The sequence below is a fragment of the Canis aureus genome, chromosome 14 (genome assembly GCF_053574225.1).
Source record: "Canis aureus isolate CA01 chromosome 14, VMU_Caureus_v.1.0, whole genome shotgun sequence".
NCBI classification, from domain to species: Eukaryota; Metazoa; Chordata; class Mammalia; order Carnivora; family Canidae; genus Canis; species Canis aureus.
The window spans coordinates 48,910,984-48,917,274 of record NC_135624.1 but is presented as its reverse complement, the minus strand read 5'-3'; the positions used below and the strand labels follow the sequence as shown (position 1 = coordinate 48,917,274).

Genomic DNA, 6,291 nt, shown 5'->3' with positions numbered 1-6,291 from the left:
GGCCCGCCCCCCGGAGGCGAGGGGAGGGCGCACGGACCCGGCGGCGGGGGAGGGGGCTGTGCACGGACGGGGAAGGGAGCGGTGCACAGACCCGGCGGGGGAGGGGGCGGTGCACGGACGCGGCGGTGGGCGGGGGCTGTGCACGGACGAGGGGGCGGTGCATGGTCCTGGCGGCGGGGGAGGGGGCTGTGCACGGACGAGGGGGCGGTGCATGGACCTGGCGGCGGGGGAGGGGGCGGTGCACGGACGAGGGGGCGGTGCATGGACCTGGCGGCCGGGGAGGGGGCGCACGGACCCGGCGGGGGTCGGGGGGGCGCACGGACCCGGCGGGGGTGGGGGGCGGCGCACGGACCCGGCGGGGGTCGGGGGGGCGCACGGACCCGGCGGGGGTGGGGGACGGCGCATGGACCCGGCGGGGGTCGTGGGGGCGCACGGACCCGGCGGGGGTGGGGGGGGGCGCACGGACCCGGCGCGGATCCCCGCACGGATCGGCGCCCGCGCCCCTCGGCCGGCCCGGCGCCCCGGCTCTGCGGCGGCGGGAGCGGGAGCTGGGCCTGCGCGGAGCCGCCTCCCTGGCCGGCGGGCCGGGCCCCGGGGACAGTAGCGGCTCGTGGCGGCGGCGCGCGGGGCGCGCTCGGAGGGGTCGGGCAGCGGGTCGGGCCGAGCCGTAACGGAACCGAAGCGCCGCGGCCCAGGGCCGGTCCCGGAGCGCGCCTCCCCGCCCTGGGCCGCGCCCAGCCCCGACGAGCACCTGGCCCGGCCTCGGAGTCCTGCTCCCTGAGACCCTGTAGGACCGCCCCGAGAGTCCACCCGCCGGTAACGCTCAGTCCTGCGAGTATCTCGTATCAGCCCCACGTTTCAGGTGGGGAAACCGAGACACGCTGGGTAGCTTGCCGAGGTGGCCGAGGAGCTAGCAGGTGGTGGGTTCGGGATTTCAGTCCGAAAGGTCTGCGGGTCCAGGCCCCGGGATCCTGTGGGACGCCGCCCCCCCGCGGGGAGACCAGCAGCGCGCACCGGCCATCCCCCAGGGGCGGGGGCTCCCCAGGAAAGCACGAGACCCCTTTTAGGACCCAAAAGTATAATGGGATTTAGGGACGCAGGCAGTGGCCCTGGTGAAGTGTGGTTGATGCTGAGAACAATGCAAAGCGATTCAAGCAGATTTTAGGAGAGGAAATGATAGGCCCTGACGTAGGGTGTGGCTGGGGAGGCCGTAAGATGAGTTCTGCCCGAGAGGAAATGGAGTAGATTTTATTAAATCCTGGCAGCCAGCCACTACTTTGTAGATACTCCTAGAAGGATGTAAAATGGGTTAAAGTGGTAGAGGGAACACCACTTTGCTGTCCCTGGGTTTTTGTTTTAAAGATTTTATTTATTTATTCATAACGCACAGAGAGGCCGATACATACAGGCAGAGGGAGAAGCAGGCTCCATGCATGGAGCCCCCCCCCCTCCCGCCCCCGTGGGACTCGATCCTGGGTCTCCAGGATCATGCCCTGGGCAAAGGCAGGAGCCAAACGGCAGAGCCACCCGAGTGTCCCTCCCTTTACCTTTCTTATCTTAGAATCTTCTATATATGCCTTTGGTTTTCCATCTGGTCTTGTTATAGTCCCTTTGGATACCTGACACGTAGACAGGTATTACCTTTCCTTCAGTTGTGTCACTGAGTGTGGACAAGTTGCAGTGGGAAGAATTTTAGAACAGAGAAGTAAATCTCAGCCAAGAGACACTAATGTAGGAGTTCAGTGGCAACCCTAGTGGGGTTGGGAGTAGTCATGCAGGATGTTTGCCTCCCAGGCCAGATGATAACAACACAAAGAGGTTATGAAATAATTACAATAGGGTTTCCCTTGAACTCAGGAGAAATCCACCTCAATCTGAAGACTTTGCACCTCTGGCCAAATGACAACTGTCATTCATTCAAAATGGTAAAGCCATTTGGTGTAGAGGAAAAATGTCTTCTCAACTATTAAAAAGAATTAATTATAATTAATACAGACATGAAGACATGAAGTTAAGAAGTTAACTTATTGCCTAACTGCTTTAGAGTTAAATTCAGAGTAATCTGTATTTGGTATTAAAAATGCTTATGATTCAGTTGAAAGAAAATGGAATCCATTGACCTGATTATTTGAGAGAAATCTGTCCACTCTGAATTTAGCTTGTCCTAGAGGACCTGGGAGCCAGGTGGAAAAGCACAGGAGAACTGATGGGCAGGTACTGTCTTTTGTTTTGTTTTGTTTTTAAATATTTTTTATTTATTCATGGGAGACAGAGAGAGAGAGAGGCGGAGACCCAGGCAGAGGGAGAAGCAGGCTCCATGCAGGGAGCCCGAAGAGGGACTCGATCCTGGGTCTCCAGGACCACACCCTGGGCCAAAGGTAGCGCTAAAACACTGAGCCACCCAGAGATCCCTCAGATACTGTCTTTGTATTACCCCAAACTCCCACCTCCGTAAACAGGTACCTCTCCCCTGGACCACCATTAAATATATCCTGGCCCCTGGGCTCCAGATTTCATTCCCGCCAGCCTCCCTCAGCCTTACGGGCTATCTGTTATTTGGGTTATTTTGCCCTCTCTGTCTTGTCTCTCGCTTCTTCTCTTCGGCTCTTAGTTCTCTATGTGTATACGCTCTATCTCTTTCAACCCGAATAAACTCTTCCTCCATCAAATGTGTCCCAGTCCCTAGGTACTACACTCTCCTCCCCTTCCCAACAGACCTTCAGAAAGACCATGCCACCAGGCACCTGGGGGGCTCAGCGGTTGAGCGGCTGCCTTCGGCTCAGGGCGTGATCCCGGGGTCCTGGGATCAAGTCCGGCATTGGGTTCCCCTGCTTCTCCCTCTGCCTGTGTCTCTGCCTCTCTCTGTGTCTCTCATGAATAAATAAAATAAAATATTAGGAAGGAAGGAAGAAAGAAAAACGAAAGAAAAGGAAGAGAAAGAAAAGAAGAAAGACCATGCCAACATAGGCCTCCATTGCCTCAGCCTTATTCAGCCCTCGGGTCAGTACAGTCTGACTTTCCTTTTCCCCATTTCCCTGAAACTGCTCTCCGAGGCCACCAGTGACCTCTCGGTGACCAGATCCGATGCTCCTGATCTTCCCCCCACCTCTCCGTGGCATCAGACATACCTGAACATTCTTTCCTTGATTCCTCCTTCCCTCTGGTTTCTGAGCCTCCACTCATCTCTGCCTTTTCCACCGACATCTGTGGCCCTTCCTTCCTCCTCTTTTGTTCCTACCCTTCAAGTGTTGGTTCTGACGACATCCTCTCTCAGTTCATTTCTCTTTTTACTCTGTACGCTCCTGCTGACCAACTTCCCAGGAATGGCAATAATAAAAGTCACTTATTGAGTATCAGACACTACACATGCCATCCCTCATCCCTAAGACAATCCTGCAAGGCAGATAACAAGAATATTATTAGTAACACTGACTGAGCACTGATGAACCAGCCAGAGAATTTAGCCTTTTACATAAAAATACCATTATCATCACTCAAGAGATCATAAACTGAGGCCAAAAAAGCCTGAGTGATTTTCCCAGACTTATGGCAGAGCCAGGATGCCAGTGCTGGACTCCCAGCCTCCCTGGATCCCCCCACCCCACAACCCCTCCCATGCAGAGGTGATCCCTTCGCCTAAACCACTCTCCCTGGCTTTAAGGAGCAGATACCCCCAAGTCCTGCACCGATCCTCATCCGGAGGAGCCAGAGATGCCACAAAATCAACACAGTTGTCTCAAGCACAGTTCCTTCTGTTCTTCCAACCCCCCACTTCCCTTCTGTGTCCTCTTAATGACTAGCAATTCCTTGGGCCAGCTGTCCAGAGCTCAGCCCAAGTGATGGCCTCTCTCTGCCTCCTCCTCCTCCTCCTCCTCCTCCTCCTCCTCCCATTCTCAGCATCCTGCTTCCTCCCTCCTTCTATTCGGTCAGTTCTTTCCACAGACCATCCCATGAGTCTTCCCTCTCCTACCCACTCCGTTACTTTGGTTCTAGCTCACACCATGTACTTTCTGGCCCACCACAGCAGCCTCCACTCCACCTCCCTGCCTCCAGTCTTCCCTCCCTCAGTACAGCCTCCACACCATTGGAAATCCTTAAATGGTCCTCACTGCCACCAGGACCAAGACCAATTCTTTGTCTATCTTTCTACCCCGCCCCCCCCACAGACCTATTAGGATCCAGCCATACTCAGCTATTTGTAAGCCCCTGAATGCTCTGTCCAGCATTGCTCCATACAACTCTCTGCAATAATGGAAATGTTCTATAACTGTGCTCTCCAAGATGGCAGCCACACGCGGCTAGTCAGTACCTGACGTGTGAGCCGTACAACGAAGGAACTGATTTTTTTTAACTTTTTTTTTCAATTTTTATTTATTTATGATAGTCACAGAGAGAGAGACAGAGACAGAGACACAGGCAGAGGGAGAAGCAGGCTCCATGCACCTGGAGCCCGACGTGGGATTCGATCCCGGGTCTCCAGGATCGCGCCCTGGGCCAAAGGCAGGCGCTAACCCGCTGCGCCACCCAGGGATCCCAGGAACTGATTTTTAAATTTTATTTACCTTTAATTTAAACTTAGTCATCAGTGACTGGTAGGTACCATATTGCATAGCACAGCAATTTAGCACATCCCAAAGTGTGATGCAGCAGCACAGACACCACCTGAAAGCTTGTTAGAAGTTCAAAAAAATCTCAGGCCCCATCCCTGATCTGCTGATTCATAATCTGCATTTCAACCAAAGTAACCTGTATGCATTGAGGTTTTGAGAAGCACTGCTCAAAGAGCTCCTGCTTCCTTGCCTTCGCACGTGCTGTTTTCCTTGTCTGCACTGCCCGTCCCCTCTCCTCCTTTGCTCCTTGACTCCTATTTATCCCTCAAGATTCAGCATCTGTAAGCACAGCATATTCCTAGGATGATTATCTGGAGGACAGAGGGTGGGTAGGGAGGAGTGAGAAAGAGAGAGGAAATGTCTATGATAAAACCACATGTATCTTGGGGCGCGTGGGTGGCTCATCCTATTGTCTGCCTTCGGCTCAGGTCATGATCCCAGGGTCCTGGGATAGAGCCCAGAGTCAGGCTTCCTGCTTCGTGGGGAGCCTGCTTTTTCCTCTCTCTCAGCCCCACCCTGCCCTCACCCCCAATTGTGCGATTGTGCGACTCTCTCTCTCTCTCTCTCAAATAAAATCTATAGTATCTATAAGTATCTATATATCTAGATATCTGTATCTATATCCATATATATGCATATTACAGTTTGTGTGTCTACATGAAAAGATGGTTCTGTTAGCAGTGGTTCTCTCAAGGTGGTGGGACTTCAAGTATTTAAAATATTTAAATATTTTTTAAATATCTCTGAGTTATCATTCAAAGTCTTTACAATGAGTCTATGTTATTTGTAATCGGAAAATAAAATAATAATCATTTTCATTACAGAAAATAAAAGGAAGCCTATTTTACCCTTCTGTAAATAGCTGTATGGGCATATCAGGATAAAGTACCATTGACCCTTGAACAGTGTGGGGGTTAGACACACTGACCCTGGCATAGTCAAAAATCCACATATAACTTTTGATTCCCCCAAAACTTAACTACGAATAGCCTACTGTTGACTAGAAGCCTTACCAATAAGACACAACACACTTTTTGTGTGTTTATATGGTTAATATACTGTATTCTTAAAGCTAGAGAAAAATCATAAGGAAGAGAAAATACATTCATAGTATTATACTACATTTGTCAAAAAAAAAAAAAATCCACATACAAGCAAGCAAACCTGTGTTGGTCAAGGGACAACGGTATAGTGCTTTTCAAGAAGGAGAGCTGACACTTGGCACAGTTAGAGACACTCACCCCATTAAGGGCTGGGACCAGCCTGGGCATTGGCCACCCCTGACTGAAAAGGGACAAAGAAAACATCACGATCTCCCTTGTGATGCCTGTGGTGTTCTCTCTCATGTCTACCCTGTGCTCTGATAGACGTGATCCTAACACAGGGATGACAATCTGCTCTCCATCCCCTGCTGGGTTCCTCTCTATGGCTGCAGACTGAAAGGGGGGTTAGGTGTACTAAGAGGGTCACCTAGACTCATGAGAGGTAACTGCAGAGGCATTTGGGTGGCATCGTCGTTGGCCCTAAGCATCAAGGATTTGCTCTGTTAAGAACTAATATCTATTATATATTGCTATTACATTCCATCTTTTCCAGGTTTCGGTGATTTCTTTTTCTTTGCTAAAGAAAGCGTGACAGTTACCTGTAGAGGCTGTTTTAAATTCATGGCAAAATGTGTTTT

The 6,291-nt window shown here is 51.8% G+C and overlaps 1 protein-coding gene across 3 annotated transcripts in view; it reads left to right on the top strand.

The window, feature by feature from the left end:
• The first annotated feature begins 613 nt into the window (after positions 1–613).
• The window catches only part of USP46 (ubiquitin specific peptidase 46), a 93,474-nt gene continuing 87,796 nt past the window's right edge, over positions 614–6,291 (top strand). For 2 of the 3 annotated variants that reach the window (XM_077847985.1, XM_077847986.1), the window contains exon 1: positions 614–862. The gene's annotated coding sequence lies outside the window, so the exon portion shown is untranslated. The remainder of the gene's footprint in view (positions 863–6,291) is intronic. The other variant, XM_077847987.1, reaches the window with a different exon arrangement.